Raw genomic sequence first — 23,138 nt, 5'->3', positions numbered from 1 at the left:
TTGAAGTTTCAATGACCCTTCAAATTCTAATCAACACTCCTTTTGTTGGTGATATGTTTGTGATTTTCAAGAATCTCAGTTGTTGGAGTTCCCATTGTGGCTCAGTGGAAACGAATCTGACTAGTATCCATGAGGGCGCAGCTTTGATCCCTGGCCTTGCTCAGTGGGTTAAGGATCTGATCTGGCTGTGGCTGTGGCCAGCAGCTGTGGCTCCGATTTGACCCCTAACCGGGGAGACTCCTCGGGTGCAGCCCTAAAAAAGACCCCGCAAAAAAGTATATGAGTTGTTGATGGCCTTTTAAGCAAGACTCCAGTATGGGAAGGTTAACTGCTATGCTGCAGGAGATCCTGCTCTTTGGCCCTTACAGGACGTACCTTTGTTGTTTTCCTTTTTGCTTATTGTACAATCGCTTTAGGGTTGAATGAATTATATTAAGAAGCTTTGAAATTATAGCACTCCTTGATTAAGAAGCCACAGTGTTTTCTGTCATTTACTCCTTAATGACTTAAAATTAATTTGGGACATTCTTAATTTTTCCACATCTGGGTTATACTTACAGGAGAGAAGTATAGCATAGAGATAGCCGGAGCCCCTAGACTTAGAAGAAAGTCCTGCTCCTTTCTCACTACGATTTTCTCCTCCTATTACAGTTTGGTAACAATTTAAAAATTCCTCTATGCCCAGTAGTTTCAGGTCCCATAAGTACCTTCTTAGGATTTTCTCAGACTTCGAAATGGAAAATGTTTAGCTGCGTAGGTAATTAAATTGTTGCAGAGCAACTACTCAAACTAATTAATACATTTGTTCAGAAAGCCTGAGAGCACCTCATACTCGCCTCAGTTATGTAAATTCTGGGAGGATGTTCTAGAAACGTCTAATAACAAAAGTACTTATTATTTTTCTTTTTGCTCAGGGATGATTTCCTTTTACCTTCTGAGGTAGAATTTCTTAAATGGGGACAATAGGCCTTTTAAATATTGTCACAATGGTCTACAATATAACCTATAACTCCTACGCACACTGCAAATATTTCTTTAAATTGTAGAGGAAAATGAGCTGGTTTCTTTAAATCTTCAGAAAGAACTTTAATTGGTAGGCAATTTTATAACTCAATATCAACAAAGCTACCGTTCTGATTCCTGATAGAGGGAAAAAGAAATCCTGTTTCCTTATAACAAGGCAAAAGGAAATGCTTATTTTATTCCTAATGATTTACGTAACTAGAATAAAAGCTTTTCTCTCAAAAAAAATAAGAAATCAGTGACCCTGACTGCAGCCATGTGGTGGGTAGAGCCTGGGGTTGATCTGACTCTAGCAGCTGTGCTTGGGTACAGGTGTCAGTAATTCTTGCAAAAAGACATTGTGACCGCCAGGGTCTGTAGGAGGGGTGCCTCTGAGTTGGAAAATACGATTGGTTTAAACTGGAACCCGCTGTGTGTTTCTGGAGAGATCTTGTGTCTAGTCTGGTTCCCCTTTGTTTCTTGCTTGAACTCCTTGGAGCCTTTTAATTTAAGGTTTCAGTTGCCTCTGGGATGCTAAATCCAGTACATCCTTCCATTGGCAATGGAGTGAGGGGGAACTAGTCCTCTTTGGAGAGTAAAAACCCTTCTCACAATGACTTCCCAGGTACCAGTTTCTCTTCCTGAAAACAACAATAACCATAAGAAACATCCCTTAAAAGAAAGAAAGACTGCTTCCCTGGCAGTGAGTGAATAATCCCTTTTCTCTTCTAATATTGAGTTTGGATTTCAGTTTTGTTAAAAGTGTAGAAAGTGTAGCGTGAAAATTCTGAAATGATTTTTTTTATAGTTTATGTAGAACTAAGGTAGTTTTTAGAAAGCTTAAAAAAAAAAAAAAAAAAAAAAAAGGAGTTCCCATCATGGCTCAGCAGAAACGAATCTGACTAGTACCCATGAGGACGAAGTTTCAATCCCTGGCCTCGCAAGTGGGTTAAGGATCCAGGCATTGCTGTGAGCTATAGTGTAAGTCACAGATGCAGCTCGGATCTGGCATTGCTGTGGCTGTGGTGTAGGCCAGCGGCTACAGCTCTGATTCGACCCCTAGCCTGGGAACCTCCATATGCTGCAGGTGCAGCACTAAAAAGACAAAAACAAAAACCAAAGAAAATAAGAGTTTTCTCCCCACCCTCCACTTCTCCCCAAACTTTGGGAGTTATTTTCTTATTTCTCTCTTGATGACCAAATCATCTCAATTCAGCCTGGAAAGTTTGAGCTAGACCACTAGGATCTTTGGAGATATTCAAACATATACTTAAGTATATACTACGTATGTATATATGTATAGCTCTATAACATTATGTGTGTGTGTGTACGCGCCACTTGTGAAGTACCATAAAATTCTTGTCCCATTCTCAAGAACCATCAAGTGTCTGCCTAGTGGTAAATTGGCTTTTTCAACTCTTGCTGATTCCTGCTTAGGGAAACCACCTCAAAGTTGTATTAATATTTCCGTATACTTTGTGAATATATTTCTTCTGAAAAGAAAAACTCTGAGTTCCCATTGTGGCACGGTGGAAATGAATCAACTTGTATCCACGAGGATGCAGGTTCGATCCCTGGCTTCCCTCAGTGGGTCAGGGATCCAGCGTTGCAGTGGCTATGGTGTAGGCTGGTGGCCACAGCTCCAATTTGACCCCTAGCCTAGGAACTTCCATATTTTGCAGATGAGGCCCTAAAAAGCAGAAAAAAAGAAAAACTCCTGGAGTTCCCGTCATGGCTCAGTGGTTAACGAATCTGACTAGGAACCATGAGGTTTCGGGTTCAATCCCTGGCCTTGCTCAGTGGGTTAAGGATCTGGCGTTGCCAAGAGCTGATGAGCTGTGGTACAGGTTGCAGACGCGGCTCGGATCCTGCATTGCTGTGGCTCTGGTGTAGGCCAGTGGCTACAGCTCCGATTAGACTCCTAGCCTGGGAACCTCCATATGCCATGGGAGCAGCTCTAGAAAAGGCAAAAAGATAAAAAATAAATTAAAAGAAAAAGGAAAAACTCCTCCTGCTCCTTTTTTGTCCATGTGGTGTCACTTGTGTGTGCATCAAAGATGAAGCTTCACTTGTCCCTTTTATTCTTTGTCCTGCAAGCTCAGGGCCTGCTGCTACTGCCATGTTCTTCAACTTGGAAATACAGAAAATGGGCTCATTTCTGGAGATCCCAGCGCAGTGCACTGAAGGAGGGTGGGGAATATAGCAGACATGAGCCCTGCCCTCATGGGGTTTATGTCACACCCTGCCACCGACAAGATCGCTCAGCTCTGCCAAACTCCCCAGTTACCAGGGCAACAGCACTTTGAAATGGGTAAGGAGGTCTGACAAATGTGCGGTATCACACCAGCTCCTGCAAACAAAGCCATTTATTTTAGGCTGAAGCATTTGCAGCAAAATTTAAATAATTTATCTGAAATGTGTCAGATTGAATGCTTTATGATATTTTTTTGGCTTTCTTTGGTAGAACATTTATACAGTAAAAGCTTTGGTATCTTAGATTTCTCAACTAACTGCCATTCACTGCAAATGAGATGTAGGGACTAAACAGAGAGACAGTCCCAGAATCTGAGCTTGTCTAAGAGAAATGTTAATAGGTCATTACTGAAGTGAATCAGGACCTCAAAGATTTTTTTTTTACTCAATGCTCTAAGGTCTTAGGACAGAAATAACAAAAGGAGGGTTTGCTGGGCCACAGCTACAGCTAAATGTTCCCCATTATGAACCAAAGAAATGGAAACATTTCTGATCCCACCCTCCCTCACCCAAGAAAAAATACTGAATCCTGAAATTCCCATTAAAAAGCAGAATCCTTTTGGCTAGCTTGGTATTGCTCTTGGAAAGAGGGCCAGTCAATCTAGGAGGACCAGCCCCAAACTTGGGCTTGGTTTTAACCCTTAGTAGTATTCATCCCTGCTGGGCCTGGCGGGCACAGTTTGCCAAGGGGATTGAGGCACCGCAGATGAGCATCAAATCTGGAGAGACGAGTTCCCTCATGGCTCAGCGAGGGATCGGCGTTGTCACATCTGTGACTCTGGTTACAGGTTTAGTCCCTGGCCCTGGAATTTCTGCATGACCCAGGCATGGCCAAAAACAAACAAAAAAAAGCCTGGAGGAAGAAAGAGAAAGATGCCCAGTGGGCAATCATGTCCGGAAAGGCCTGCAGAGCCTAAGAGAGCCCTCTGGGTTGCACAGAGGCATCTGGGTTGCTCTTCAGCTCTGCAGAGGGCAGCTCTTATTTGCCTGTAAGTGCTTTCTGATACATTTTGAAACATAAAATCAAGCTTTCTTCTTTAAGAATCTTAACAAGGAGTTCCTTCCTGGCTCAGTGGGTTAAGAGTCCACTGTTTTCACTCCTGGGGTTGGAGTTCAATTTCTGACCTTCCTACTCCTGCATGATGCAGGTGCCAACCAAAAAACCATTTTTTTTTTTTTTTGACTTTTTAAGGCTTCACCCACGACACGTGGAGGTTCCCAGGCTAGGGATCGAATCTGAGCTGTAGCCGCGACAGGAGATCCTAGCTGGGTCTGCGACCTATACCACAGCTCACAGCAGTGCCAGATCCTTATCCCACTGATCAAGGCCAGGGATTGAACCCACATCCTCATGGATACCAGTTGGATTCATTTTCACTGCACCACAATGGCATCTCCCTGACCAATCTTCTACCTAGCCTCTGGGAGTCCAGTGGGGGATCCAGACTTTCTTGTTACCTGTGTTCGAAAAGCAGAATGTTAAAGTTTTAGAAATTCCTTGTTTTCTCTCTATTTAGTGGTAACTTGGTCATTAGCAAAAGCAAGCATTTGCTTCTTGGGGGTGTGTTTGTGAAAACATGATGAAAATTTTATGACTTTCATTAGTTAACTCTAAGCTTAAAAAATGTGCCCTTTTGAAAAATTAAAGTTGGAGTTCCCGAGGTGGCACAGCAGAAACAAATCCCACTAGGAACCATGAGGTTGCAGGTTTGATCCCAGGCCTCACTCAGTGGGTTAAAGATCCAGCGTTCAGCATTGCCATGAGCTGTGGTGTAGGTCACCTACTCAGCTCAGATCTGGTGTTGCTGTGGCTGTGGTGTAGACTGGCAGCTACGGCTCTGATTAGACCCCTAGCCTGGGAACCTCCATATGCTGTGGATGTGGCCCTCAAAAAGACAAAAGCCAAAAAAAAGAAAAAAAGAAAAAGTTAGACAAATAACATGTTGAAGATGGAGAAATTACTTATACCAGTGCTTACACCGTTGTTCCTGGATTGAATGGTGACACAGATAATTTAGTCAAAACATATCTTTAACCATTTTTTGAGTGTAAGTTTGTGAATCTCTGATTATAGCTGGCTGAAAATTTCCTCCCAAATAATGGGTTTTGAGCGTAAATAATCAGCCTCCATCTTTCAACAGCAATTGCTCTTGCTATGACTTTATTCATACACAATAAAGTCCTTCTAATAGATTATGCAGTTAATTTTCTGCAGTTGAAATGAAAGGAATACTAGTGGCTTTAGAGGAATCCAGTTGGAATTGAGTTAAACCACATTGACTTCTCCCACTTTATGACCATACTATAGTAGATTAAATGTATTTTTCATTATTTGAAATCTTTTGTTCTCAGCATGTAGTAATGGTGGGAGAATCAAATGACACTGAAAATTGTGGAAATGAGGAAAAACAGACTAGAATTGCAAGCACCAGGCAAGTGAAGAGAGAAGGGTCGTTGAGGTGAGACTCTGGTTAGACATTAGTAAGCTCTACTTGAGAAAGGGGGCATGCTGCCCCTGCGGGGTGATCCTGCTATATTTACAGCAGCAATGTAAAACTGTAAAGTTCCTCTGGGCACAGTGGTTTTAAGTAAAATGAGAGGTTAAAAAAATAAGCAAAGATATTCAAGCAACATTTTGTCCTTCATGCAACAATGTTCTGTAAAAATCTCAGTTGATTTCATTAATTTAAATGTCATACAACAATTAGCTTTGCTTTCCCATCTCTCTTTCGGAGTGTGGTACATCTGAATTTTCATTTGTGCCATATATTAGATTACACATATAAGTGATACCATATGGTATTTGTTTGTTTCTGACTTCACTTAGAATGAGAGTCTCTAGTTCCATCCATGTTGCTGCAAATGGGTATTATTTTCTTCTTTTTTTGTCCAAGTAGTGTTCCATTGTGTATATGTACCACATCTTCTTAATCCATTCATTCATCTGTCTATAGACATTTAGGTTTTTTCCATATCTTGGCTACTGTGAATATTGCTGCAGTGAACATTCAGGTGCATATATTTTTTTCAATGAAAGTTTTATCCAGATAGATGCCCAGGAGTGGGATTGCTGGATCATATGGTAGTTCTATGTTTAGTTTTCTGGGGTACCCCTGTTTTCCATAGGGGTTTTATCAATTTACACTCCCACCAACAGCGTAGGAGGGTTCCCTTTTCTTCAAACACTCTCCAGCACTTGGTATTTGTAGACTTATTAATGATGGCCATTCTGACCAGTGTGATGTGGTAGCTCAATGAAGTTTTGACTTGCATTTCTCTGAAACTTAGCATTTTTTCATGTACCTTTTGGCCATCCATATGTTTTCTTTGGAGAAATGTCTGTTCAGGTCCTCTCCCATTTTTCAATTGGGTGGGTTTTGTTTGTTTGTTTTGCTGTTGAATTGTATGTGTTGTTTGTATATTTTGGAGATTAGGCCCTTGTTGGTTGCATGATTTGAAACTGGTTTTTTCCCATTCTGTAGGTTCTTTTTTTTTTTTTTTTTTATGGTTTCCTTTGCTGTGCAAAAGGTCGTAAATTTGTTTAGGTCCTGTTCATTAGTTTTTGCTTTTATTTCTGTTGCTTTGGGAGACGGACCTAAGAAAACACTTGTATGGTTGATGTCTGAGAATGTTTTGTCTGTGTTCTCGTCTGGGATTTTTATGGTAACTTGTCTTATAAAGTTTTTAAGCCATTTTGAGTTTATTTTTGTGCATGGTGTGAAGATGGGTTCCAGTTTCATTGAGTTACATGCAACTGTCTAGTTTTCCCAGCACCACTTGCTGAAGAGACTGTTTTTTTCTTGTTTTGTATTCTTGCCTCCTTTGTCAAAGATTAATTGGCCATGGGTGTCTGGGTTTATTTCTGGGATCTCTATTCTGTTCCATTGGTCAGTATGTCTTTGTACCAGTGCCATGCTGTCTTAATTACTGTAGCTTTGTAATGTTGCCTGAAGTCTGGGAGAGTTATGTCTCCTTCTTAGTTTTTTTTCCTCAGGATTGCTTTGGCAATTCTGGATCTTTTATGGTTCCGTATAAATTTTGGGGTTGTTTTTTCTAGTTCTGTGAAAAAAATACCATGGGAATTTGATAGGAATTGCATTGAATTTGTAGATCGCTTTGGGTAGTCTAGCCATTTTAACAATATTAATTCTTCCAAACCAGGAGCATGGAATATCTTTCTATTTCTTTGATTCCTCTTTAGTTTCCTTGATTAATGTTTTATAGTTCTCAGCCTATAAATCTTTCAACTCCTTGGTTAGGTTTATTCCTAGGTATTTAATTTTGGGGGATGTGATTTTTAAAAGGTATTGTATTTTGATATTCCTTTTCTAATAATTTCCTTGTTAGTATACAGAAATGCCAACCAATTTCTGAATGTTAATCTTGTATCCTGCTACTTTGCCAAATTAATTGATCACTTCCAGTTGTTTTTGTGTGGAGTCCTTAGGGTTTTCTATATATAGTATCATGTCATCTGCATAGAGTGACAGTTTGACCTCTTCTCTTCCAATTTGGATACATTTTATTCCTTTTGTTTGCCTGATTGCTGAGGCTAGGATTTCCATTACTATGTGGAATAAAAGTGGTGAGAATGGGCATTCTTGTCTTGTTCCAGATTTTAGCAGAAAGGCTTTCAGCTTTTTTCCATTGAGTATTATATTGACTGAGAGATTGTCATAAATGGCTGTAATTATGTTAAGGAATGTTCCCTCTATACCCACTTTGGTGAAGAGTTTTTAATCATGAATGGATCTTAGATTTTTGTCAAATGCTTTTTCTGCTTCTATTGAGATGATCATGTGGTTTTTGACTTTTCTTTTGTTAATGTGATGTATGACATTGATTGATTTGTGTATGTTGAACCATCCTTGCAAACTTGGGATGAATCCCATTTGATCGTGGTGTATGGTCTTTTTTATATGGTGTTGGATTTGGTTGGCTAAAATTTTGTTGAGAATTTTTGTGTCTATATTCACTAAAGATATTTACCTATAATTTTCCTTTTTACAGTATCTTGGTCTGGTTTGGGTACTAGGCTAATGGTGGCTTCACAGACTGTCTTTGGGAGTATTCCTTCTTCAACCTTTTGGAAAAGCTTAAGAAGGATGGGTATAAGTTCTTCTTTGTATGTTTGGTAGAATTTGCCTGTGAAGCCATCTGGTCCTGGACTTTGATTTATAAGGAGTGTTTTTATTACATATTCAATTTCATTTCTAGTGATCGGTCTGTTCAATTGATCTGTTTTTCTTGATTCAGTTTTGGTGGACTGTTTGTCTATAGAAAGTTGTCCATTTCTTCTAGGTTGTCAAATTTGTTGGTGTATAAGTGTTTATAGTATTCTCTTACACTTTTTTTTTAACATTTGTACAGTGTCTGTTGAGATTTCTCCTTTTGCATTTCTTACTTTGTTTGAGTTCTTTATCTTCTTGGTGAGTCTGGCTAGAGGTTTGTTTATTTATTTATTTGTCTTTTTGCCATTTTTCTTGGGCCGCTCTTGCAGCATATGGAGGTTCCCAGGCTAGAGGTCAAATCAAAGCTGTAGCTGCTGGCCTACACCAGAGCCACAGCAACTCGGGATCCAAGCCGCGTCTGCAACCTACACCACAGCTCACGGCAACACCTGATCCTTAACCCACTGAGCAAGGCCAGGGATCGAACCCGCAACCTCATGGTTCCTACTCAGATTTGTTAACCACTGAACCTTGATGGGAACTCTGTTTTTTTTTTTTTTTTTTTTTAATTTTGTTTACCCTTTTCAAAGAACCAGCTCTTGGTTTTATTGATTTTTTTTTCCTATTTTTTTTTTTGAATCTCTATTTTATTGATTTCCTCTCTGATCTTTATGATTTCTTTCCTTCTGCAGACTTGAGGTTTTGTTCTTCTTCTAATTCTTTGAGGTGGTGGGTTAAGTTGTCAGTTTGTGATTTTTCTTTTTTGTGGGAGGCCTGTATCCCTATGAACTTCCCTCTGAGCACTGCTTTTGCAGCATCCCATAGATTTTGAATGGTTGTGTTTTCATTATCATTTGTCTCAAGGTATTTTTTAATTTCCTTTTTTTATTTCCTCATTGACCCTTTAGTTTTTTAGTAGCATGTTGTTTAGTCTCCACATAGACATTTTTTCTTATTTCTTTTCCTGGGGTTTATTTCTAGTTTCATGCCATTGTGGTCAGAGAAGACACTTGAAATTATTTCTATACTCTTACATTTATTGAGGGTATTTTTGTGCCCCAGTATGTGGTCAATCCTTGAGAATGTTCCATGTGCATTTGAAAGGAATGTATATTCTGATTTTTTTTTTCAGATGCAATGTCCTGAAGATGTCAGTAAAGTCTAACTTTTTCATTGTGTCATTTAGGATCTCTTGCCTTATTGATTTTCTGTCTAGAGGTCTGTCCATTGATGGAAGTGGGGTGTTAAATTCTCCTCCTATTATTGTATTCCCATCAATTCCTCATTTTACATCTGTTAGTATTTGTTGTATGCATTTGGGTGTTCCTATAATAGGGACATATATATTCACAATTGTAATATCCTCTTCTTGAATGGATCCTTTTATCATTAAATAGTGTCCTTCTTTGTTTGTCGTTATGACCTCTGTTTTAAAGTCTATTTTGTCTGATATGAGTATTACAACTCCTGTTTTCCTATTCACATGAAGTATCTTTTTCCATCCCCTCACTTTCAATTTATATATATCCTTTGCCCTAAGGTAAGTCTCTGTGGGCAGCATATTGTAGGTTCTTGCTTTTTTATCCAATCTGCCACTCTGTGTCTTTTGATTGAAGCATTTAGTCCATTGACATTTAAGGTAATTATTGATGAATATGTATTTATTGCCATTTTATTTTTATTATTTATTTAATTATTTATTTATTTATTTTCATCTTTTTGCGTTTTCTAGGGCTGCTCCCACAGCATATGGAGATTCCCAGGCTAGGGGTCTAATTGAAGCTGTAGCCGCTGGCCTACACTAGAGCCACAGCAACACGGGATCCAAGCCACGTCTGTGACCTACACCACAGCTCACGGCAATGCTGGATCCTTAATCCACTGAGCAAGGCCAGGGATCGAACCTGCAGCCTCGTGATTCCTAGTCTGATTTGTTAACCACTGAGCCATGATGGGAACTCCTGTATTTATTGCCATTTTAAACCATGTTTTCCAATTGATTCTATGTTTCTCCTTTGTTCCTTTCTTTCTTTGATTGGATGATTTCATTTATTTTACGCTTGTGTCTTCCTCTTTAATTTTTTTGAATGTAATGTTTGGTTTTATTTGTGGTTGCTCTGTTTTTCAAGTATGTTAACCCCTACCTATATCTGCTTGCTTTAGCCTGATAGTCATATAGGCTCAAACACAGTCTTAAAAAAAAAAAAAGAGTCCCGATTTTCTTACTTAGTTTCCCCACATTTTATGATTTTGAAGTCCTTTTTTAGCAGCTTCATGTTTGTCTCTTTGCTACCTTTTGTTTATTGTTGCTTTAACAGTAGGGGTTTTGTTTTGTTTTTTCCTTTTAGATCTGTATACTGGCTATTTAAATGATTACTTTCCAGTTATGATTTCCTCCATCCTGTTTCTTCTTACTTCTTTTTTATTTAGAGGAGCCCTTTCAGTATTTCTTTGAGAATGGGTTTAGTATTGCTGTACTCTTAGTTTTGGTTTTTTGGAGAAAAATCTTTATTTCTCCTATTTTAAAAGATATTCTTGCTGGGTAGATTCTAGGTTGTAAATTTTTCCCTTTTAGAGCTCTGAAAATAGCTTTCCACTGTCTTATGCTTGCAGTGTTTCTGTAGAGAAATCAGCTGATAGCTTTATGGGGGTTCCCCTATAATTAACACTGTTTTTCTCTTGCCACCTTTAGAAACCTCTCTTTATCTTTAACTTTTGCCATTTTTATTATAATGTCTTATTATATTATGTTATACTATGTCATATTATATCATATATTATATATACATGATATATATGATATATAATATATGACATATCATATATTATGTCATATTATAATATAATATGTCTGGGCCTGTTTGGGTTCAATTTCTTTGGGGCTGTCTGTGCTTCCTGTATCTTGATATCTGTTTCCTTTTGATTTGGAAAGTTTTCAGCCATAATTCCTTCAAATATATTTTCAAACCCCTTTCCTTTCTCTTCCCCTTCTGGAATCTCTATTATGCATAGTTTGGCCTGCTTTATATCATCCCAAAGATTTCTTAAATTGCTTTGATGTTTTTTCATTTGGTTTTCCGTCTCCTGTCCTGATTAGGTGATTTCCAGTATTCTAGCTTCCAAGTCAATAATTCGTTCCTCTGCATTACTCATTTCACTCTTTAGTGCCTTTGGCACAGCTTGTATCTGTGTAAATGAATTTTCTAATTTTCTTTGGTTCTTCCTTCTATTTTCTAGTTCCTTTCTGAAGTAATCTGCATCACTGTTCATATCTGCTCTTAAATCCTTCATATCCCCTCTTAATTCCTTCAGTATTTTCACTGTCTCCTTTTTGAATTCAGTATCTGTTAGACCACAGAGGTATCTTTCATTTTTTGCAACTTCAGGTGAATTCTCCTATTCTTTCAACTGGGAATGATTCTTGAATGATTCTTTTTTTTTTTTTTTTTTTTTTTTTGTATTTTGCCATTTGTTGGGCAGCTCCCGCGGCATATGGAGGTTCCCAGGCTAGGGGTCTAATCGGAGCTGTTGATGCCAGCCTATGCCAGAGCCACAGCAATGTGGGATCCGAGCCGCGTCTGTGACCTACACCACATCTCACGGCAATGCCGGATCGTTAACCCACTGAGCAAGGGCAGGGATCGAACCCGCAACCTCATGGTTCCTAGTCAGATTCGTTAACCTCTGCGCCACGACGGCAACTCCTGATTCTTCATTTTGCTTATATTTTTCTTATTCTCTGAGTGTAGGGTAAGCAACTACAGTAGTCTTAGAGGGCTATTTATATGTGTGAGTACCCCTGGGCATTTTGTTATGGCTTATTTTTTGTTTTTAGGGTCCTATGCATGCTTGAGAGTGACAAAGGGCCCACAGCAAGGTGGTGCATGCTGCTCCTAGTTGCAGGATCTTGGGAAGTGGCAGTGATCCTCAGGCAGATGTAGGTGGTGCCAGGAGTATTTGGCAGTGGCAGCAGCAGGGTGTATTCATTCCCAGGGAGTGAGAGTAGTAATGGGTGGTAATTGGTTGCAGTGCCCTCCCGTACTGACCTCTGAGGTGACTGGGTCCGTAGGTAGTGCCTATTCACTGACCCCTGGTGGAGGCAGGCCACACCCACCTCTGGAGACTGAGATGATTGAGTTTGCCCCCTCCACCTGCAGGTGTCACAAGAGGTGCCCCATCATACTTAGCCTGTGCAGGAGTTGCTGCCACCCATAGCCCACACAAGAGGGGGCCATTACCCATAGCCTGCACAAAAGTGCCTTCCCCCCCCCATCCACACCCTCCAAGAGTCCGTAGAGGGCAGAGAAAGATACTCTTATGGCCATCTGCCCCTCCTCCTCTTACCTTCTCCAGCAATGGTGCTTTTCTTCTCATGTGGGCCCAGATCTCTTCCCATGTTCCCTTGGCTGTGGTGCACTGCTCCTAAACCCTTGGTGCATGACTCCCTAGCCCCTCAGGCTATCTTCACACAGCCAACCCTATTCCTCTCCCTGGAACTGACTTCCAGAACCTGTGTGTCAGGTCCCAGCCCCCACCCAAGCATCTCATGCTGTGATATCTTAGGAGATGGTTCCAATGGTCTCTGTGGCTCTCTGTCTAGTTTTCCCTTCTCAGTCCAGCTGCTGCACTTTTCTCTGAAGCTTTGCTGTTCCTCTTTCTTGCCTGATCACCCCATCAGGAGGCTTCCCAGGGTGTGGGTTCTTTTCCTCTTTCACAGGTCCCTCTCCGTAGTGTTAGTCCCATCTTGATTCCTTTCTCTCTCTCTCTCTTTTTTTTTCCCCCTTTTGTTTTACCCAGTTATGTGGAGGGTTTCTTGCCCTTTTTGGAGGTTTTAGGTCTTCTGCCAGCGTTGAGATGTTCTGTGTGAATTTTTCAACATGTAGATGGATTTTTTTTTTTTTTTGTCTTTTTTGCTATTTCTTTGGGCTGCTCCCGTGGCATATGGAGGTTCCCAGGCAAGGGGTCTCATCGGAGCTGTAGCCACCGGCCTACGCCAGAGCCACAGCAACACAGGATCCGAGCCGCGTCTGCAACCTACACCACAGCTCACGGCAACACCGGATCCTTAACCCACTGAGCAAGGGCAGGGATTGAACCCGCGACCTCATGGTTCCTAGTCAGATTCGTTAACCACTGCGCCACAATGGGAACTCTGGATTTTTTTTTTTTAATGTGTTTGTGTGAGAAGGTGAACACCATATTTTAACTCCTTCGCTATCTCTATCCCACTCCCTGGTTTGTTGTACAAATCAGTTCTTTTGTATCATGACTCCACATATAAGTGATATCATATGATATCACTGAATTATTGACTGAAAATGATAGCCTCTAGGTCCATCCATGTTGCTGCAAATGGCATTATTTTGTTCTTTTTTATGGCTGAGTAATACTCCATTGTATATACGTACCATATCCTCTTTATCCAGTTCTCCATCATGACACATTTAGGTTGCTTCCATGTCTTGGCTATTGCAGATAGTGCTGCATTGAACATTGGGGTGCATGTATCTTTTCAAATAATGGTTTTCTCTGGATATATGTCCAGGAATGGGATTGCTGGATCACATGGTAGTTCTATTTTTAGTTTTTTTAAGGACAACTATACTTCAATAAAAAATTTTAAAAAAACATAGTAAGCTATCACCTTATACCTGTTAGTATGTGAATATTATTATTATTATTATATTGGAAAAAAGGAAAAGAAAGCAAAATCTTTCCCAGGTTCCTCCAGGAGACTTCTGCTTCCACCTCAGTGGCTAGAATAATCAGAGGCTGATCCTAGCTACAGGTGGTCTTGGAAATGCCATCACAATAAGTGACTTTCCTCATCTGTGATTTCACTCCATAGGGCTAGGGATCCACTGTCTCCCCAAACAAGATGGACATTTTGTTAATGAGAAAAAGGGAAAATGGCAGCTACTTTCCATTTTCTGAACAGTTGCCCTTTTTCTCTAGAGAGGAAATGGTTCTATTTCACTAGGTAGTAGAAATGATTTTAAATGAAAGTAAAGCTGGAACTCATTTTTTACTGTATCCTGTTGCTGTTTTTAGCAGAAAGGCAAATGATGCCCAACAGAGACTTTAGGTTTCTTGTCTTCCTGCACAGGGTGTCTTTTTAGCTCAGTGAAATAGAAAATTTAACCATCCTTGAAAATGATCTTTTGTTTCCAAGTTTGATAATACATTTCAACATACAGTTTATTTATTTATTTATATATTTTTTAATTTACTCAAATGAATTTATCACATCTGTAGTACCATACAGTTTACTTTAAAAGATTTTTCTCCTTACAGGGACATTATGCAGCAGGGTAGAATATATACTACTATTCATTGTATTTTTTATGTTAGTGTCTCTTTCTTTCTGTCTTTCTTTCCTTTTATCTTTTTCAAGGTTGAATTGGAGCTGCAGCTGCCAGCCTAGGCCACGACCACAGCAACACAGGACCCAAGCCACATCTGCAATCTGTGCCTCAGCTTGTAGCAATGCTGGATCCTTAACCCACTGAGTGAGGCCAAGGATCAGACACACATCCTCATGGATACTAGTCAGGTTCTTAACCTGCTGAGCCTCAAGTGGAACTTAGCGTATTTTTAGTCACAGTTGATCTACTGTCCACTGTGTGCAAGGCTCTTTTAATAGATGACTTACATGTTCTCTCATTTATGCAGGAAGGATCCTGCCTGTTACAGAAAGTTCCGATTCAGTCTGAGTCATTGGACTTAATAAGGAAAGAGAAAACTGAAAGCTTTCAGCAATTGTTACTAATTTCTACTTTCTCCCCAACCTGTGTGAGGCCAATATAAGATAATCTTAATATCTGGGCTGTTAAAATGGAAGTCCATTTATTGATCATAGCAAGTAATCACCATAACTAGAGTTCCTTCCTGTCCTCTCCCCTAGCCTTTGGTCTAAGTGTAGGCTTTTAGAAAGACTGCTGCACATTCATTGTAGATGTATTGAAATAAATTCCCAGACTGGTGAGGGACACCTAACCGTCACTGAGCTGTAATCGTGTTCCTTGGGAGGCAGGCATAGAATTGCCTGACTTGGGCTCAGGTCTCTGAGTGTCCAGAGGTCCCTAACCACCACGATGGCACATTTGTCTAATGATTTAGCATTTGGTGTTGATGGCTGGCATTGTGATGAAATATATCATGGCTTGCTATCCCCTGTTTCTGAGTAATCTCTGGGATATGGCTGGCTGTGACAATGACTGGCACACAGAGGCTCTGTAACAGGGCTGGTTAGGAGCAGGCCCAATAGCCCCACTTCTTTACTCTGTCGATCAGTGCCTCTGGCAGCCTCCTTGATGCAAGTATCTTATTGGGGCTGCACCTGTAGCCTATGGCTGCCTGTCTCCCTGCAGTGATCCCAGGAGATGACGCATTGCTGATGAAGCTATTCAACTGTTCTACCTCCAAACTTGGACTTAACCCTTAGAATACATATTTTGAGTGATTTTCGCCAGTGTTTTATATGAAGCATTTCTTTTCTATTTAACTCTAGTAAAGATATAGCACTTGTTTAAAAAAAAAAAAAAGACCAATGTCCTGGAGGATGCAAGAGAGAGGTGTGGTGAGGAGTTGACTTTCCTGTGGCCCATGGAAACAGGAGGTGAAAGTGGAGCCACAGATGTGGGCAGGTGTGGTGATGGGAACTCAAGAAGTCCTCTTCCACTGTTTTTATATCTTTAGTTACATAGCAAACAAGACCATCAGCTCAGGGTGAGGGTGGGAATTGTTCTAAGAGAGAAATGAGGAGAGTAGGGAAGTAAGTGGACTGTATGAGGATCGGGCAGCCTAAGGCCTCACTTAGGGTTTGTGATATGAATTTGAAGTGAGGTCAGCCAGCCACAGGTAATAACCCCTGGCTAGACCTCTCACCTGGCTGGGCCAGATGGAAGATCCAGTAAAGTTCCAGGGAATTCCTGATGTAAGAGGCCTACTCCCAAGAAGTTCTTGCTAGCAGCTGGGGGCCAGTGGGGCCAGTCTGTAGCAGACTGTGGTACCAGTCAGAGACCCTGCTCTTCGGTGCAGTCACTGTCACTGGAAGGTTTGTCCAGTGCTGGGCTGTGATGTGGACAGCAAAATTCTGGTGCTGGCAGGCATTGCTGAGGTGGTGAAGAATGCTGGTGCACCTGGGGAAAGGCCACACGGTTGGTGATCTCCACGGCACCAGTCTTCCAGCACTGAGGTCGGTGGCTGGGTGGTGCTCCTATGTCAGGAGATGATATGTACAACTTAGATGTCTGTCCTCAGCGCCTTATGCTGCCCTTTGGGTTTCAGAAAGCCTCTTAAGTGACTTGCCATAGATGAATACATGAAAAGTGAAAACATGAAACCACCACTCAATGCAAAAACTAGGATGTAGCCAGCACCCAAGAAGTCCCTTGTGGGGTACTTCTCAATCATACCCATTCCTCACCAAGGAGAAGTAGCCAGAAGCCTCACTTTCCTTGCTTTTCTCTATAGTCTCACCATTGCTGTAGGCATCCCTAAGTTATACAGTTGGCATTGATTTCAAGTTTAGTTTGAACTTTCCATAAATGAAGGCTTACCATATGTGTTCTATTGTGTCTTGCATCTTATGTTCCTCATTAAGTTTGTAATCCCATGTTTTTGCAAGCAGCCCTGAGCTACTATTTTTCATTGCTGTATAGTATTTCATTGTATAATAAACCAGTTTATTAGTTTTTTCAAAGGCCCAGGTTTTGGCCTTATCACGCTTTTATTTTTTATTTTTTTATTTTTTTAGTTGTTGTTGTTGTTGTTGTTGTTGTTGTTGTTGTTGTTTTTGTTGCTATTTCTTGGGCCACTCCCGCGGCATATGGAGGTTCCCAGGCTAGGGGTTGAATCGGAGCTGTAGCCACCGGCCTACACCAGAGCCACAGCAACGCGGGATCCGAGCCGCGTCTGCAACCTACACCACAGCTCACGGCAACGCCGGATCGTTAACCCACTGAGCAAGGGCAGGGACCGAACCTGCAACCTCATGGTTCCTAGTCGCATTCGTTAACCACTGCGCCATGACGGGAACTCCTTATCACGCTTTTAATTGTTCATTTTTCTAGTTCATTAATTCTACCTTTATTACTGATTTTCTTTTATTTTCTTTGGGTTTAATTTGCTGTTCCTTTTCTAACTTTTTTTTTGTTAGAGGGCCACACCAGTGGCATATGGAAGTTCCTGAGCTGGGGTCAGATCAGAACTGCAGCTGCTGGCCTATGCCACAGCCATAGCAAATCCAGATCCAAACCTCATCTGCAACCTACACCTCAGCTTGAGACAGTGCTGGATCCTTAACCTGCTGAGTGAAGCCAGGGACCTAATCTGCATCCTCACAGACACTGTGTTGGTTCTTAACCTGCTGAGCCACAATGAGAACTCCCTAACTTTTTAATACAGATAGCTCATTAAACTCAGCCTTCCTTTTCTAATACATACATTTAAAACTATAAACTTCTCTTTAAGCAGTATCTTGATTGCCTTTGACAAGTTTTGATATACTTTGTTTGAAATATTTTATAATATCCTTTATGATTGCTGGTTTGACCTACAGATTATTTAGGAATGTATTCCTTAATTCACAAACAGGAGAAATTTCTAATTTTCTTTCTTACTAATTTTAGTTTAATTGCCTTAAAGTCACAGAACATTCTCTGTATGTTTCAATATTTTGAAATTAAAGTTTACTTTAAGGTCCATTATCCGGTTATTTTGTCAGTTTCTACAAATGTTTCATGTGCTTAAAAAGCATGTGTATTCTGAAGTTGTCAAGTACACTGTTTTTTGTGTAACCTTTACAGGACACACACATATATACAATATATAAAATATGTATTCTTTGCATATATTTATATTTTTTGCTTGTTCTATCAGTTACAAAGAAGGAGGTGGTGAGTTAAAATCTCCCACAGTAATTCTATTTGCTCCTTCCTTCCCTCCTTCCTTCCTTTCCTCCCTCCCTCCTTTCTGATAACTTATGATATATTTAAGCTAAATCTCTCATGTTATTTTGTGTTTTCTATTTGCATAGCCCATTTTATGTTTCTTTTTCTCCTTTATTTTTGTTCTTACCATGTTTCCCTCAATTTATCTTTCTGTGATTTATTGTGGGTTTTTCTTCAGACATACCTACCGTTAACTAATTTTCTTTAATTATAATCTACTATAGAGTCTATCAGTTGAATTTTTAATTTCTATTGCTAGATTTTTTTATTCCTAAATTTCCTCTTTACTTCTTTTCAAATGGAAAATGTTTTTTTATAGTTTGCAATTCCCTGTTCAGATTGACAGATTTGGCATTTATTTCTCTAAATATAGTAAGCACTATTATTTTATAGCCTGTGCTTGGTAATGTATTTTTATTTTATTTTATATTTTTTTGTCTTTTTGCCTTTTCTTGAGCCGCTCCCATGGCATATAGAGGTTCCCAAGGCTAGGGGTCTGATCGGAGCTGTAGCCACCAGCCTATACCAGAGCCACAGCATCACAGGATCTGCGCCGTGTCTGTGACCCACACCACGTCTCACGGAGTCGTAGCTCAGCTTAAGGTAGGAACGTTTTTACTCACGTCTTTTGTGAGCGGAGACTTCCATCATCTGACTTTCTGAGGTGACTAAAACTGCATTTCTCTTTCACAGCTCTTCTGAATCAGAAAATATCTCAGGGTAACCTGCACTTAATTCTCAGGCTCCTCATGTTGTCCAAGTGTTCATCTGATATTTTCTCATGGGCTTCTTGTCTCTTGGGTGGTTTTTTTTGTTGTTGTTGTTGGTTGTTTTTGTCTTTTTTTTTTTTTGCCTTTTCTAGGGCCTCTCCCTCAGCATATGGAGGTTCCCAGGCTAGGGGTCTAATTGGAGCTGTAGCCGCTGGCCTACACCAGAGCCACAGCAACACGGGATCCGAGCCGCGTCTGCAACATACGCCACAGCTCACAGCAACGCCAGATCCTTAACCCACTGAGCAAGGCCAGGGATTGAACCCGCAACCTCATGGTTCCTAGTGGGGTTCGTTAACCACTGTGCCATGGCGGGAACTCCCCTTGGGTGTTGTAATATTTTAAAATCTGTCTAGCTTTTAAAAATTATAACTGTGTTAAAAATGTTATAGCTGTACTCATAAAAGTCTAAATTTGGAACTTCTGGTTGTAAATCCTACATATTACCTGTCCTATGTGAGAAACGCATCTTTGTGAACTTTTGCTTCATCTTTTAGGTAAATGATTAGAACATGCTTTGCTTCTCCTGTCTTGCAGGGAGACTGAATGTGACCCTGACTGTGAAATCTGTGTTCCTGATAGAATTATATAGATACAATCTTCTACTAATAGCAGCACTTTGGCTTAGTGGTGGCTGGATCTGTATTAATATTTTGGGTCTTAATTGGTGACTGGATCGACAGGAAACCAAAAAAGAAAGGTAATACATAATTATATGATAACAGATGACCTCACTAGCTTTTTTGGCATATTTAGTGAAATAAAATACAGATATGAATGAACTTAATAGCAATAGGATGTAATTTTTAAAAACTAGAGAAGAGTTAAACAGCTTTCTCTTGTTCTCTAGTACTATATTTAAAATATTTTATTGTAGTTTTTAGATTCTTATCTATCATAGTTTTTTTTTTTTTTCCTTTTCTTTTTACAGTTGCACCTGTGGCATATGGAAGTTCCTGAGCTAGGGGTCAAATTGGAGTTGCAGCTGCAGCCCATGCCACAGCCATGGTAACACCAGATCTGAACTGCATCTGTGACCTATACTGCAGCTTGAGTCAATGTCATATCCGTAATCCCCTGAGAGAGGCCAGGGATTGAATTTGCAACCTCACAGAGACATTGTTGGGTCCTTAATGCTCCGAGGCACAATGGGAACTCTAATCATAGATTTTTAATATTAAGTCCCTGAAAACATGTTTTCTTAATACCCTGGTATTATGTATAGTATAGTCATGTTGTTTTTATTAAAGATGATTTCTCTTTGTAAAAGATATCTTTTGTACCAAGTAATCTGTCTAAACTGGGGATTAATATCTGCATTCTTATTTGTTCAAATGTTTATCTGTTTTTAGATTTTAGCCCTGATCCTCTTTAACCCTCCTTTACCCAAGAAGAATATGGGATTTCCTAAGTTTTTCCAATTCTTTGACTACTGGTCAGCTTGCTTGTTTTCTCCACCTGGCAGAATTAGCAAGGCATTCTTTGAAACCACAGGAATGAAAAGGCTAATTTATTAAAAATCTAAACAGTTGGTCCTTAGGCCATATTGATAATTTAGGTTACACTCTTCTGGATTTAAATTATAAAATTTTAAGTGTTTTGATTCATAACCTGCTTTTTTTTTTATCATCTCTCTCTCTCAAAGCATGTCTTCATTTACTTGCAAAACCCAGCTTTTTTCCCTTCTTCTTTTGGTCATTAAAGGCTTTGCCTTGAGTGAGCACATGTGCCTGCCCTTTGCCTCCTGCTTAGCCTGTGATTGCTGGTGGAAACAATAATCCTTGTTGATGCAGGGATTTGGTCAAATGCAGTTACTCTGCCTTAAATGATGAGCTGCAAACTGTCATTTCCGTATTTATTTATTTATTGTCTTCTTGCTTTTTATAGGGCCTTGCCCGCAGCATATGGAGGTTCCCAGGCTAGGGGTCTAATTGGAGCTGTAGCTGCCGGCCTACACCACAGCAACTCGGGATCCAAGCCGCATCTGAGACCTACACCACAGCTCACGGCAAAACCAGATCCTTAACCCACTGAGCAAGGCCAGGAATGGAACCTGCAACCTCATGGTTCCTAGTCGGATTCGTTAACCACTGAGCCATGACAGGAACTATTACTTATTTTATTTATTTTACTTTTATTTTATTTTATTATTTTATTGCTTTTTAGGGCCGCACCTGTGGCATATGGAGGTTCCCAGGCTAAGGATCTAATCGGAGCTACAGCTGCTGTCCTACACCACAGCAACGTCAGAACTGAGCTGCATCTGCGACCTATACCACAGCTCACGGCAACACCGGGTTCTTAACCCACTGAGAAAGGCCAGGGATCAAACCTGCAACCTCATGGTTCCTAGTTGGCTTCGTTTCCACTGCACCACAATGAGAACTCCAAAACTTTTAAAACCAAGAGTAAATATTGTTTCTATTTGTGTTGTTCATGGCTTGCTCTTCACTCAGAATGCCTCTGTCACCACCTGCTGTCCTGATGCTTGTGTCCTCCTGCAGAAGGGAGCTGGAACAGTTCTGGCACTGCTGGCTCACCGTGTCTTCCATCCACCCTGTGTGCCGTGAGAGTAAACGTCAGAGGCAAGACGCGAATGCCCTTCAGTGAGTCATCTCTGGGTGGTCCTGCTCACTGATTTGGGATCTAACTAATCTTTAAGCAGTGTTCTCCTCACCCGTAATTTTCAAATCAGAGCCTAAATCTCACAGACATGAAGGCAATGGAACAGCAGCGTCTCTGTCTGCAAGGTACAAATTAGCACCATATCTGGTGGTACTAGGATAGGAAGAAGAAAATTCTTAGAATAAACAGAACCATCTTTGGCTTCAAACCTACATTGAACTTCTTTCTCTGAAAAGGCTTTGGGTTCTTTTAGGTGTTCTTTAGGCTGTTAGATAAATAAGTATATGTACCACAGTGGGCTGAGAAAATCTATTCCTGAGTTTCATACTCTCTCTACCCTCCTTGTATAGGTGGTCTGCTATGCAGTCGTGATCACTCTGGTGGCCTTGGCGAACCTGGCCAGCACGGCACTGACCATTACCATTCGGAGAGACTGGGTTGTGAGCCAGGTGACAGCAGAGGCCAGCTGGCTGGTGAGCTGTGCCACCCCAAGACACAACAGAGCATCACAGCTTCTCTAATCTGCTGAGAAGTAGGTCTGGTGTGGTGAATAGAGTTTGGGTGCTCTGAGAAATGCAGTGCTGTAACCTTTAAGAGAACGTATTTGGGAGTTCCTTTTGTGGCTCAGTGGGTTAAGAACCCATTAGTATCCATGAGGATGCGGGTTTGATTCCTGGCCTCGCTCAGTGGGTTAAGGATCCGGCATTGCCACAAGCTGTGGTATAGGTTGCAGATGCAGCTTGGATCTGGCATGGCTGTGGTGTAGGCCAGTGGCTGCAACTTTGATTCAGCCCCTATCCTGGGAACTTCTATATGCTGTAGGTGAAGCCCTAAAAAGCAAAAAGAAAAAAAAAGAAAAGAGAGAGAAAGAAGGTATTTGGAGTCAAAGAGACCTGGACTTGAATCCAGCCAAAACCAACTACGGCTCCTACCAGCTGCAAGTTAACTAACTTCCCTAGACTTTACTTTGCTCATCTGTAGAATGGGGAAATTATGACAACCCCCCACCTTGCCATCACTCAGTTTGGGGAAGGCTTCTGTGAGATAGGGGATTTGTGAAGCACTTAGCATTGTATCTGCATGTAGGAAGCGCAGAAGAAATGGATGATGCCATTATTATCAAAAAGATGTACAGAGTGTACTTTGGGGAGAGGAGCCCCTTTGAATATATTACAGAGGTTCTTTTTGGTAGTTTTAGAGTTGGAAAATAAATTACAAGATTTCTTAATTCTGGCCAGTGATAAGCTTCTATTTTCCCCAGAAAATTCATCACCAAATGTGACTGTTGATTATTTTAATCACTGATAGTGAGACGCAGAATTTTTTTTTTCAATACTGGAGCTCGGTGAAAGAATCTGGCATCT

General features: G+C 40.6%; 1 long non-coding RNA gene across 7 annotated transcripts in view; it reads left to right on the top strand.

Annotated features, from left to right (window-relative positions):
• The window catches only part of LOC106507850, a 54,868-nt gene that overhangs the window by 445 nt on the left and 31,285 nt on the right, over nt 1-23,138 (top strand). For 3 of the 7 annotated variants that reach the window (XR_002335862.1, XR_002335857.1, XR_002335858.1), the window contains exons 2-4: nt 19,687-19,849; nt 21,654-21,899; nt 22,125-22,306. This is a non-coding gene — a long non-coding RNA (uncharacterized LOC106507850). Of the gene's footprint in view, nt 1-19,686; nt 19,850-21,605; nt 21,900-22,124; nt 22,307-23,138 lie in introns of all 7 variants that reach the window. The other 4 variants (XR_002335863.1, XR_002335859.1, XR_002335860.1 and 1 more) reach the window with 3 other exon arrangements.

This window comes from Sus scrofa, chromosome 9, assembly GCF_000003025.6.
Source record: "Sus scrofa isolate TJ Tabasco breed Duroc chromosome 9, Sscrofa11.1, whole genome shotgun sequence".
In the NCBI taxonomy this organism is placed as follows: Eukaryota; Metazoa; Chordata; class Mammalia; order Artiodactyla; family Suidae; genus Sus; species Sus scrofa.
Note: the sequence above shows the minus strand (reverse complement) of the source record. Positions and strands in the feature narration are given on the sequence as shown.